The sequence below is a fragment of the Cupressus sempervirens genome, chromosome 9, assembly GCF_028749045.1.
Source record: "Cupressus sempervirens isolate cs-2001-9-10 chromosome 9, ASM2874904v1, whole genome shotgun sequence".
In the NCBI taxonomy this organism is placed as follows: Eukaryota; Viridiplantae; Streptophyta; class Pinopsida; order Cupressales; family Cupressaceae; genus Cupressus; species Cupressus sempervirens.
Window position 1 is genome coordinate 130,129,903 of NC_143126.1, and position 14,916 is coordinate 130,144,818.

Genomic DNA, 14,916 nt, shown 5'->3' on the forward strand with positions numbered 1-14,916 from the left:
GCATGAGCAATTTGGCCATCTTAACTTCCACTACTTGCATCAGCTTAACCAGCAGAGCATGGTCACAGGGTTGCCTTCTACTTTGACATTGGAGTCACTTGGAATACATGATAGATCTTCTGATGGGTCAAATTCACTTGAGCAGTCTTCTACCTCCACTTTTGATGTAGAGAGTGATTCAGAGGACTCACCTCCTTCCTCTCCTAATCATCATTTACAGGTTGATGATTCTCTTCTAGATTCTCCATCTTCTGGTCCACTTTGGGCTAGACAAACCTTGTAGTTTGCAGGTGATTGGGTTGGGGATCCATCAGACACCAAGCAGACTCGTTCACAATTCAAGGATGCTCTACATATCTTCATTGCTACTGCCTCAAATCCACAATCCTTTCATGAGGCTTCCGGTATTTCTGAGTGGGATATAGCTATGCAGGAAGAGTATAGTTCCTTGATGAGGAACCACACTTGGGATGTTGTCCATTTTCCTAAGGGAAGAAAACTTGTTCGATGTAAGTGGATCTACCGGACAAAATTTGCAAGCTTTGCTGGGGGTATGGGATGCTTCATCTTTTGGGGGGGCCTCTTCCTCTCACTTGGAGTCCTAATTTTCTTTGGGGAGTCTCTTTTCTCTCTCTTTTGGGGAAATTTTATGTACATGGGTACCTCATCAGGCTTGACTTTCCGAGACCCATTTCTGCATCCACCTAAGCTTCGCTTATGGGGGGGTGTTAGTGTAGTTTTTTATTTTTCCTATTTTGCTAGGTTTTTCCTACACTTTTAATAATCTCGCTTAGGTTAATAAAGCATGTCTTATTAGGTGAATGGTTGTGAGGTGTCACCTTCTTACATGTGAGCATCCATTAGCTATCTTGGGAAGATACTTTGCTATCTTTAGTCTGATAGATGGTTGCTCCTCATTGGTTGGTGTTGCCACCTCCTCCCTCTTCCTAGCCTATGTAAGCATGCTACCTAGCTTGTATTTGTATCTCTTGTTTTTGCATCCTCTTAATGCTATTTTGCTTCTAGCATTTGCATTACTCTCTTGGAGACTAACTCTATGATGCTATTTTGATTTTGTATCATTTGCATTCATAGTTTAGATATTTACTCTTTGTACTAGTTTTCTGGGTTATTAATCTTTTTAGATTCTAACACATTGATGAGTAATCTAATTGAGCCTTGTTAATTTTTATTTGGATTTTAAGTTTGACCAATTAGGAGGGGGAAGTGGGGAAATATGGACTACAGATGTTGATTAGTTGATTAGTATATGCACAGATGATAGTTTCCCATATCCAATGGTGTCATGAGAGGTTGGAAGATTGTGAGGAGTGGAAAGTGGCCATATGGATTGGCAGATAGTCATGGTTAGGGATGACTCTAGTTGGATGGCTAAGGGTAAAGGATGGTGCTAGAGATGTAAGTCTAATATTAGTATATGCACAATGGTGGTTTTCCCATCAATTGCTTATATTGATAATTCCAAGGTGTGAACCACCAATAGAGTAGTCACAAGGTGAGGGAGACATTAGTAGAATTTAGGAAAATAAATGACAACATGACTAAAAAAATTAGTTAGAAGAATAAAAATTTTAGTCTTGCAACTAAAAGTGACTAAATTCTAGTACAATCACAAGACTAGAGAAAGCTAAGTGGCTAAATAAATGATCAAATAAATGACTAAACAATTGGTCACTAATAATTAGTCACCCAAATAAATAATTAAATGAATGACCGATAATTTTTTTATCATACAAATACAGTCGTTAACTTTTTTATAACATTTATTGATCACTAATAGAGATTTTGTATTATCTGTTAACTTCCAAGAGAATGTCCTTTCAATTGATATTGAACTAGAAAAGAACTCAAAATTAACCCAATCAAATAAAATCAAAAGATAAGTTTGTAATTTGTAATATTTTTAGTAATTTACTAAAATTTTAGATCATTAAAAAATCTATTTAAAAATTCTTAAATAAATCATTTATTCTCATGAAAATGGTCCCAATAATATAATTATATATGTAAGTTATGTTAATAGCTTATTAAAACTATAAATAAAAAATATCTTAAATTTTATGTAAAAAAAGAACACATCTCTCAATATAATTGAAATAAATTTAATTAAAATATTTATACTCATAATAATTTATAAGACATTCATTTTATTTTATTTTTATCCAAATTATTTTGCTATAAAAAATCATGAGATTGAATTTTATTTCATCTAAGCTTGTAGATTTTGTAGGCCATAAAGAAAAAGGCTTGAAATTTTTTTAATTTTTTGAAAAGAGCATACAAAAGAAAATTACTATTTTTATAAGTCCAAAGACTTTCTACATATATTTGACCATTAACAACTTTATTTTTTATTAGACCTCTATTGATTAGGTATTCATCCTATAATTGATATTTTGTTGCACCTCTAAATAGATAGACAATAGAAATTTGTATGGTTAGTTCAATGGTCTCGAAAAAATTGCATTTATTTATATTCTACTCATGATTAGGTCACTTTTTTTTTAAATCACTAATTAAAAAGAAGTTTTTAGTGTCAAGTTATGTAAGCCATCAACTAGGGTTTCGTGATCAAGACATTAGTAAATGGTATTTAGTTTTTTTTGGATAATGCAAGGATCAAAAGAGCAGGAATATATAATATTGTGAAATGATTTAAGTTCTCTATCATATAATATTTATTTGCAGGATAGTATTTTTATTTTTACTTCCCTATTGTACAATATATAGATTTGGATCTTTCAAAATCAATAGGGAATGCACCTTTGGTGGTTTCTTTAGATAATAATTCAATCAATTGGAGAAAGCTAAAATTTTGTTGAATATCAATAGTAATACTTATTTAAAATCCTAAACCCAAAAAAAAAATTATAACTGATAATGGAACATAATTAAAGTTGATATCTTTATTTATTTCATAGGCCAAGCTAAATGAAATGAATTCCATAAAGATGATAAGAGGATAATCAAGAAACTTTTATGTCACAAAATTATCAATAATATGTATTTTATTCATTAGAAATTAACAAAACCCTACTTATCAAAAGTAATAAATGGGAAAAATCTACTTACCCTCACATTTTAGTCTTTCTCACTGAAGAGAGTGGGCAATTCATTCTAAAAAATGATGATGCATTAAAACCCCAAGAACTAGTAAGATTCCCTAACAAATTCCCAATCAATGAGCCTCTTGTAGTTGATGTTCTAAGTATGGATTCATTTACCAATCTATGTTCCCTTTGGCTTATCAGAACAACAAATTGACCACCTATTATCAACCATCTAATCATATCCTTTGCTGAAAGGTTTACCTACCCATCTTCTTTTCAAGTGAAACCAAAAGATACATATCTAGAAATATAAGATAGAGACATTTCTCTAAAACAAAAAACTATCAATAAATCTCTTAATACCCAGAGATCAAATTCTAAAGTATTCCACATCTTTCTTGTCTTAATTTGAATAATAGCCTCTTATTAAAATATATAAAAATATGTCAAAATGGCCCTATTATTACTTCCTAACTTTCAATCAATTAGCTTTCCATTGCCTAATATTAATTGTGTACTTTAAATTTTTAAAATTTATTTAAACCATTGACTTTTCAATCAAGAGGTTTGAGTTTCTCTCACTCATTCCCCATGGTGCATATGTCAACTCAATAGTTCAAACTTTGAAGGCATTCATTGTTAAGAGTGCTCCCTCAACTTCTTGATGAAGCCATTCCCAATATGATTTTAGTAGAAAATTTAAAATTAATAATTTTTTTAGTTCCAGAAGAAGGATTCATGTTCACATATTTAGCACTATCATCATCTTACCATTGTCATGGTGATTTTAAACATCCTTTCAACATATTGTAGAAAATAAGATAGTGTCATTCACCATATTATCAAAAGGTCTAATGATTAATGTTGCAGTACAAAATTAATAATTTATTGAATGAATTTATTCAAAGTAGATGATTATCTGTCTATTCTCATATCCCCTTTAAATATACATAAGAAAATTATAAATTTAATTATTTCTCAACTTTGTAAATCTTAGATAATTTTGGAAACAAATGTCTATACCCATCCACATTACATAGTCTCTTTGGAAGGATTAGAAATTTAGACCCCATGTGAATCAATAATTCATTAGAACCATGGCTCTCAAATGTCAAAATGTCATAGAGATTCCCACACCCACTTGTTCTACTTCAGATCATTCAATAAGAGTAGGAGGCCTAAAACTGATAATGAACAAGCACCCTTGATATATAATGAAACCTTCACCATATATAGAGCCTATAAATAGTTTGAAATCCACTCCAAGTTATAGCACCAATGAAATTCCCTTCAACAACTACAATCTAAGAATAAGGTAGACATTGAAACTCCCAAACATGATTTTAGTAGTAATTACTCTTTTTTTGGTTTTACAAGAAGGATTCATCTTCACAAATTTAGCATTATCATCATTTCACTGTTGTCATGGTGATTTTAAGTATCCTTTCAACTTATTGAAGAAAATATGAGTGTCTTTCACTATGTTATCAAATCATATAATACTTGTTATTGAAATCCAAAGAAAATAATGGGTTGATGAATATATTCAAAGTAAAAGATTGTCTAAATATTTTCATATCCCCATTAAATATACTCAATCCAATTACATATACAATTATATAATTTTCTATCAAGAAATAATGAATGTATTCCAAAGCCTATGTGATTAAGAATACATGAGAATACAAGGAGTAAATAGTATTCAATCAAATAATCAATATCTACACTTACATCAATGTTATTATTAATATTAAATAATATGACCAAATATGATTAAAACTAAAAAAAGATTGATAAGTAAGAGATATTTTTCTAGGAGGCCTCCCATCACAATACTACTCTAGCTGGAACACACTTAACTATGAGTTTTCCTCATGGTTAATTGATTCTCAAATAATACATAAACAATGATAATACACATGAATTGTAATTAGATTACAAAATGTTGTAATGACAATCCTCAAATATTAATGGCATTTGTATGTCCGATCTGAGTACATCTGTGATTTCTTTTGTCCTAATAATTAGATGGGTGTTTCCTCTAAAGAACACCAATGGTATTTATTTGATACTGTTGTAGCCTAATCTATTGTTGTGTAAGGTAACTCTCTTCTATATTTCCTTGTCTTCTCTACTAATCAATGTTGCTATATATTTCATGAGTGTTAATTGTATCTCCTTATCTTGCTTGTGTACCATCAAATTAACTACCCAATATATTCATTCCTTTTGATGGAGCCCAACTTTTTGTGGAACTTAGCTTGTAGGGGGCCCCATTTGATCATTCTCTCTCAAGCACTTTGTGACGAATAAGGACACCTTCTTGCATTTGACAATTGAGACTCATTGTTATACCAATTTGGATGGGAGGATACCCCAAGACACTCTAAAAATGATATTCACTAACTGTACAATTCTGTATTGAAGAATATCTTATGTCACTTAGGGATTGACACTTTATCACTTTTAATTGGGACAAGCTAATCTCCAGAAAAAATGTACTAAAGACAAAACAAAGTCAAACTTTTTTTTTCAGATTCGTAGTGATTTTTTTCTAAATTTTTTATTGTTTTCTACAAACTATTTAGATCATGAAGATAAAATGCTGAAATTTTCAAAAAAAATCATGATGTTTTTTATTTTTTGAAAATTGGTCAACTGCATAGTTTGTAAGGATTGAATCTTACCAACTTCCACTATATATGGATTAAGGATCCAAACTTTGGTTATTAGCTAAAGTGTCACATTTTCATTTGTCCTAAAAAGATAATTACATTGCATATTATCTTATGCCACAATAAGAAACTTGTTTTTTACACAATGATTCATCTTTTGTTAGCTCTAGCATGGGATACACTTGTAACAATTCAAGCAACAATGAGAGATCCTCATAACTATGACCATTAATTTTTGTTGAATGATTAGTTCCATGCATGGTGCTTAAATAAGAATTACATGCACCACTACTAAAATAAGTAAAGGGTTGGCCATTCGATGGATTTATGTTAGCATTTTGAAATGAGGCATCATAAGAACTTTATAGGTCTGGCAAGGGTGAGGAAGGTAAGATAATCATAGATAAAGATGAGGAAGGAAATGCTTTCAGAGATGGAGATTAGTAAGGCAATGTATTTAGATATTATGAAGAATACTGGTTGTTAGAACGAAATGAAGAATGAGGGAAACTTGGTCCAGGTTAACTCTCTCATAGTTTTGTTTTAAAGTTTGATGCATTGGTCTTCTACCTATTCAGCAAACTATTTCTCTATAGGTTTTTTTTTTAAAACTTAAATAATTACATTTTAAAAATATTGACTACTATCAACACAACAGAAAATAGTGTCTACTACTAACATGATGAGATGGGGCTCTTAAGGAGAAAGGTAGCAAATCAAAACCTTTCTATGCAATTTTAGTATAGCTATAAATTTGCTCTAGAAAAAATCTTTTTAATCATCTTATCATTCATTTAAATTAATTCATTAGAACCATTCTTTAAAAAAATATTCATAGTTCTATTTCAATTCCTAACTTCTAAATTTTTATGGGATTTCTTGCCAATACATGCAGAATTCTTTTTGTGGTGACTTGTAGTAGTTCTGATAAGAAATATAATTAGTGTTATTCATATCTTTCCCATTAGAAAATTAATGATCTTTACTTGTATATTCTAATATCTCTTATTAAATCTACTACACAAATGTTAAAATGTGATATTTCATGGACCATGAAAATGTTGTGTGGAAGTATATAAATGTGACAATTTATATGTTCATCACATAGTTTCTCATACTAGTATCCTAGTATTCCTCATCTCACATCATTTAATATTCTCCAACCTTTTACCCAACCATTCTCAAGTCCTCTTGCTTACATTTTTTGAATCTATTTCATCCCTGTATTTTTTGTTCTCACTCACCCATTGTGCCTTATTGTCGCTAGATACATTAGGTTGAAAGTTTCTTAAATCTTATCTACAAATTTGTTTCATGCACATTATTCAATCATCACATTCCATGAGATGAGATCTTTGTTGTAACACTATATTAAATAATTCATGTGCCTTCTACATCTCCTCCTCCTCACCATCATCCTCTCACTCATCTTCTTCTTTGTTTGACTCCTCCTCCTCCTCCTCCTCCTCCTCCTCCCTTCTTATTTCTCTCCTCTTCTTCCTCCCCCTCCCCCCTTCTTCTTTCTCTCCTCCTCCTCCTCTTACTCTTCCTCCTCTTCTTTGTCTTCTTATTTCTCTTCATCGTCATCTTTGTCTATCTCCTCCTCCTCCTCCTTTAATGAAATGTTTGATAATTTATATTCATCTCCCAAAAGAATATTTTTTATCCTCCTCTCCCTCTCCCTCTCCCTTTTCTTCTTTGTCTTCTTATTTCTCTTCTTCTTCACCTTTTTTTGTCTTCTCCTCTCCTTCTTCTTTCTCTCCTCCTCCTCCTCCTCCTCTTTGTCTTCTTATTTATCTTCTTTTAAATCTTTGTTTGTCTCATCCTCCTCCTCCTTTAATGAAATCTTTGTTAAATTATATTCATCCCCCAAAAGAATATTTTTGATTTTTTTATACATTTAATTTATGTTGTAAGTATATACAGATAGAGTGAAGAATTAAATAAGTCATTAACAAAAAATTGGCTTTCTACATATTAATAAATTTCATTTTATTTTTATGCTTTTTATTTTAATTTTACGTGTATTAACTTTTAATATGTTAGTCAAAATTTCAGCTTTTTATTTTTAACTTTAATATTTTGCATTAGAATAATAGTTTTCATTTTTAAACTAAAAATAATTATATTATATTTTCTTAATATATTTTAAAGTTTTATAGAAGTATGAAAATTTTGAAATTTTTTTGTGAGGATGTTTTAACCCTCTCATTTATAATTACCATTTTAGACATTAATGAGTCTAGTTCAAATATTAGTCTAAATCTTATAAATTATCTATATTTCTAATATAATTCTTAAAAAAATATTTGCATGAGTAGAGAGTGATATTTTTAGTTTTAATACAACTATAAAAAAAAATATGAACTCTAATTTGTAGGTTCCTCTTAGTGATAAATTTAAATTAGTTAATTATTATTTTAAAAGAGTTTAAGCATATTCCTCCAAGTGAGGGTTATTTCAAACTGAATTTTGATGGGGCCTCTAGAGGAAATCCTGGCAAATTTGGCTATGGCATAGTCATTAGAGACCTTAAAGGTCATGTAATTTGAGCATAATTATCTTCTCTCCCTCGATGTACTAATAACAAAGCTAAGGCCTTGGCCTTGTTTTTTGGTTTAAAACTTGCAAAATCACTTTCTATATCCAAGTTACATGTTGAAGGGGATTCATCCATTATTATTAATGAGTGTATTAAAAGTCATGTATATAATTGGTCCATACAATAAATATTACATCAAGTATGTCTCTTCTTGATTCAATCTCTAAATGTTACATTATGCATACTTATAGAGATGACAATATTTTAGCTAATTGTCTAGCTAATTTTGGTACTAATGGGGTTTATATTAACACTTTGCTTTCTCCACTTAACCTCCTTGATCTTCCCAACTTGGTAAATATTATGACAAAAGAATATGTTTAGAATAAGGCCTAGTCCTCCTCATATTTTTGGATAGTATATCATGACTTATCTATGTTTTTGCACCTTTTTTTCTTTTATGGATCTCACTTGTTCTTTTGAGATATTATATATAGGTCAGGGTCTTGGGTTACACTTGCATTAGATGAATTTCTTATATCATGGTCTTAATTGAAGTTTTGAATGTATATTAGTGATAGTAATCTCTGTGATAGTTTTTGGCTAGGTTCTAGGTCTTGTAGCAATCAATGAATTGTATTCATATGAGTTTTGGGCTCTTTGTAATTACCATATTCTTGATCTGGGAATCTCTAGGTTGAGATTCATTAGTGTTGATAGATTCTCTCCCTTGATGTAGTATTTCTTCTTTTGCATCCCTTTTTTGTATCAGGCAATTACCAAAGCTTTTCTTTTCTAGTCCTTTTCTTTGGGAACTCTTTAAACCCAATTATTATTAATATAAATATAAAGTTTCCCCAAAAAATAATAATAATAATAAAACTAAATTATTTAATTAACATATTTATTATGATTTTATAGAAATTTTTAATCTTTAACAACTATAATCTATATAGATGAACATTTGAATTATTTTTTAAAATAACTTCAAAATATTCTAGTAAGAATATATTTGATAAAATATATTTAAACAAAATTGCCTTTAAAAATATTGGGACAAGCTAATCTCCATCCAAACTACACTAAGACAACACAAAGTCAAATTTTTTATTTTCCCATATTCACGAAAACGTAGTGATTTTTTCTTAAAAAAATTGTTGTTTTCCACTACAAACTATGAAAATATTGTTATTATCAACTTTTAATTTTTTAAATAAGCCCCTTATCTAGCACAATTTTTTAAATGAAAGAATTAGCCAATGTTTTTCCATAAACTATTTTTTTAATAACATATTTTGAAGTTGCTCTCTTTACCACAAAAAAGCTCTAAAAACTTTTGCCAATCTTCCATTCAAAACAAATCTTTTGAATTGTAGTATACTTCTTTCATTACTAAACATTAAGAACATCTCTAGAGGTTTTATTTTTTTCTCTGAGGTGGGCTTCATCAAAGGAGAAGCAGAGAAGACCATATAGCTTCTTCTCAAATAGAAAGAAGGAAATGAAGAAAGCAAAACTCCACAAATCCCAGGCTATAAATGTTAATTTAAGAGATAAACTAAGAATACACAAAATAGAGACAAGAGACAAGATATATCATGGTTCACCATATCTCTAGCTACGTCCATAATGAGAGCAGAGAAAATATATTATTTAGTCATTGCAACTTAAATGTACAAGGCTTTTCCTTTATATTTATACAATAGTCTTCAATAGAAGATGAAGAGACAAATAAGAAGAATGTAAAATGAACAGACATGACAGTTGGGCTTTACATCCAACAATCTCCCACTTGAAGTTCAACTCATGCTACAACCTAATATATGAATATCCTCCCACTTAAACTCTACTTTCCCTTACTAAATCCCATGGTAAGAAATTACCAAAAGACAATCTTTATGGTTTGGATAGCAATCATAGATAATTTCTAATCACATTCAACTATCCATACAACATCAATAGATTTATAACCACACGACCAGCCCATAAAATAACTCACCAAATCTACCATCTTCCAACAAAACACACCAAAAAAGCCATTGATGTGCAAAAAAACTAGAAGACCATTATAGAGAAATTTTAATTGCATGAGCATTGTCAACTATAAGTTGACTCAATCTACCAATTAGCACATAGAAGGCATGGCATAAACTTGAGATGATCTCCGAACCACAAACAACCTACTATAAAAATGACATCTTCCAAGTCCTCATGAAAAAGATCATGTATTGTTGTTAAAAAATAATAAAGTACAACAACAATAGATGACCTCAAAAAATTCTTGGAAGGAACACCAAGGCAAATTGTAACTCATCCTTCTACCAACACCACCAAGTTCTTATCTGTGTTAAATATGATCTCCTTTACCTCCCTATATGAGAGCATTTACAACACCCAAACACCATGAATGAAAGCTTCTATAAATAAGAAGGTCAAACTCTAAACATTCCAAAATTAGGAACAATATCAACCATCTCCTAAATGCATAAGGAGATAAATCTACTAAATAAACTAAGCATGGGGAGTGAAATTGCTCCTCTAGAATACACCAAGTCTCAATGACTCTTCTCCAAGAAAAATCTCAACTAGGTCTATAATGAACTTGCATCCATCCATAGGTGTAGGCTATTTGGACTTCATGCTGAAACATCCAAAGAGAATCTGTGTCAAAAAATGTTCTCTATACTAAGAGAACTGTAGCCTCACCCAAGCCTCTAAGTTTTCAAGAGTACCTCCATGGTCAATCAACCAAAGTACCCAATACCACTAGCACTAACCAGACTAATTGTCCAAAACTCCCACTACACATTTGCATAACTTGGGAAGACCTTATGACAACTTGATTTCCACAAATTACAACCTTGGGCTCTAAAGAGCATAACCTACCATGAGAACATGTATCATGTTAGTACTCTAATCTAGAATCAAGAGCTCACCATGAAACAATTACATAAATCTCCAATTATATGGAGGAAACCATCTCATGACAACAAAAAACCTTGCTAAAACTTCCACTACACTATGATAGTAAATTTTCCATGGTATCAAAAAATAAAAATAAAAAGATACCAAATTTCACACTGAAGCTACAATTTCTCCATAACTTGGAGAAGTAAAACCAACCTAACATATTCCAACACTGTATCCCATTAAATCTTCTACCTTTATTTAAGAAGATAAAGGCCTTGTGCCTTCCAATGTCTCAAACATCACAATACTGGCCAACATCACTACCTCTAGGGCTCAAAATAACATGCCACTTACTTTAATATAAAGACCTATTGCAAATTTATTCCCCCTTAGCATCTCATTGAAGAGATTCATCATCTAATTCTACCAAAATTCTAATTTGAAACATAACTTTTCTCAAGCTATTGCATACCTCAAAGCATGCTCCAATCAAATCTAGGTTTAAACAAAAGAATAGTGAATGAATTTTCACCTTATGCTTGGCTGCTTTAGCCTCTTTAGCTATCAATTCATCAATATGAAATGAACCCTCTTTATAAAGCTTTCAAGAATCTTGACAAGCATACTTACTCTCAACAGTTGTGCTATGTCTCTCCAAACTCGTTTTAGCCTGACTCTTCAACTTCTTACCATGAATCGTTTGATCTTTTTGGGTTTTTGTATGCATAGTCATATGTGCTCAAAGAAGCCCACTTGAAATTTATTTTTTCTAAGAGAACCAATAATATATTTAGGAGAGGATGATTGTACTATAAAACCAAACTGAATTCTTTGATTTCTTTAAAACAAGTTCACAGACGACAACCCTTGCCAGCATCATCACACTAGGTTGGATGTATTCTTTGTTGCCAAATAACAAGAGCCATCTCTACCTCAGTAATGTCTTCAAACAATATAGAGTCTGCCATAAATATTTCTCTCTATCTTTAGGCTCTAGTGCTTCAAGTCATAGAGTTAGTGTGCTTCAAGTCACAAGCTCAGTGATCTCTATTTGAGGTTTCCATGTGGCTTTTTGTGCCTTTTTCAATACAAGAGCCTCCCAAGCATGAATTTCCTCCATCATTAGCACCATCAATCTTGGATTAGAAACAATTAAAATTTAATATTTTAAGCACCATGGCACCTAATCGAATCCCCCTCTATGTGAAAATTAAACTATTATAGTCACTAATTATTAATCTCCTATCTTAATAGATTATTTAACTGCCAAAAATAAATTCACAGCTTAATATCAAAAAATAACACAACTACAACTTCACTTATAAAGGACAAAAATAAATGCACAACACAATGAACATAATATTTTCAAACAAATTATCCTTGGAAAAACCCCTAAGGGAAACCAGTTCTACAAATGAGGAATTATATTAAACTTCAGCAAATCAAGAGATACAAAATTTCTTGTCTCTCACTAGCAAAACTTTGACAACCTCCTAATTTCTCCTACTGATATTCCCCAATACTATTCCCATGTTAACACTATGCCCTTGCTAACACTGCAAGACTATTTTCTAACACTGCAAACTTACAAACTCATTTGCGAGCATTGAAAATGTTTCTCCAAACTTATTATTCTCCAAATGCCCCCTAGACCCCATTTTATACTACTATTGTTGGTAAACCAATGGCCAAGATCAATTTACAATTGACGGCTAAGATATAAAACAACTTACCAACCCTAACAAAATTGGTTTCTAGTTGCTTCTAAAACAAGTCAATTATTTAATAAATAATTGTTCTTACTCTAACCAATTTGTTAGCAAAAAAAAATTATATACTTAATAATAGCATATGGACAAATAGTTGTCCAAGCTACCAAAACTAACACTCTACTCCCACTTTCCTCACTTTCAGAGCCTCATTTTTCAATGGGTTCTTCATGGTCTTTGGACTAGTATTTTCTATTTTGGTTTCTTGGATCTTACACATTCTAATACCAATTGTTAATTTAAGAGATAAAATGAGAATACATAAAATAGAGACAAGAGATAGGATATATCATGGTTCACCACAACTATGCCTATGTCCATACTAAGAGTAGAGGAAATATATTATTCAGTCATTGCAACTTATATGTATAGGGCTTTGCCCTTATATTTATACAATGGTCTTCAATAGAAGACAAAGAGACAAATAAGAAGAATGTGAAATGAACAAACATGATAGTTGCACTTTACATCCAACAATGAAGGCATTGAAAGAGTGGTTCAATATCCATGTTATAAATTTTGGAAGATGCAAGGAAAGAATACTGGGTGATTGCATTTGATGAGATCCTCATATATAGTTGAGCATTCACTTCTCTCTGCATCTTAGCAATTGTTTCCATGTCAGTCACCTACAATGCTCTATTGGTTGGCTTCCCTACTAAGATGGCTTTTTTCTCCTAAAACATTTAATATGTCAAAATAAAATAACTATTATGGATCCTTATTGATATCTAAAAAAATATTGGAGATAATCTACAATGCTCTTTCCACTCTTCTATAGTCTCAATGCACTAACTTCAATATTTCTTAATCAGAAATGATGCTTTAGCCATGATATAGATTTAAGCATTTCACCTGTTATGGTTTTTAGGCCATCCATTATTTCCATCATTATGTTTTTAGAACATCTATTTGAAACTCTTAAATTCTATCATTTAGTTTTGAGAACCCTTCTTAAAGCTTAAAGCTTATGTGTTTATGTGCTCAAACAATAATTTGAACTTTTAGTGACATGATTTTACTTAATGGATAACTTGATCAAAGCATAATCTAAGAAAATTGAAGAATCCAATATACATATCAGACAAAAATTTGACATTGTAAGGCAACCCACAAGATTCAACCTTGAGGCTATGGGTCTCATCAACAACACTGACAAGTAGATGGAAAACACTTTTTAAATACTTTATATAGATGAATCAGAATTTCTTACTAGGTGCAGTATCTTTCATAAAATCTCCTTTGTGGAATGTGAAACAGAGATTTGTGGAAGCTCTTTATTTGATCATTATGAGCTTGTGACACTTTTAAAGAAGCTTGAGCTTTTTCTTTAGGAAATTTGTAATCCAACAAGTACTTACTAGAAAAGAAACAACTTATTTAGTAGCAATGAATCATCATCAACTTTAAAGTTAATTCACAACAAGGCATCAAAAAAAAAGATGGTAACATACACTAATTTTTTTTGTCTTTGTGTCAAGTGTAACAGAGCTATTAATTAAAGGACGCTCTATAAAAAATGCATCTTGGTTGACAAGATAGAAATTGTTCAAATTGAATAGAGTATTCTAAGAATATTACACAAGTAAAGTATCCCTTTGGCTTATCAGAACAATAAACTAACCACCTATTATCAACCGTCTAATCATATCCTTTGCTGAAAGGTTTACCTACCCATTTTGTTTTCAAGTGAAACCAAAAGATACATCTCTAGAAATCTAAGATAAGACATTTCTTTAAAACAAAAAACTACCAATAAATCTCTTCATACCCAAAGATTAAATTCTAATGTATTTCACATCTCTCTCATCCTAATTTGAACAATAGCTTCTTATTTAAATATATAAAAATAGGCCAAAGTGGTCCTATGATTACTTCCTAACTTTCAATCAATCAGCTTTCCATTGCCTAATTTTAATTGTGTACTTAAAAATTTTCAAATTTATTTA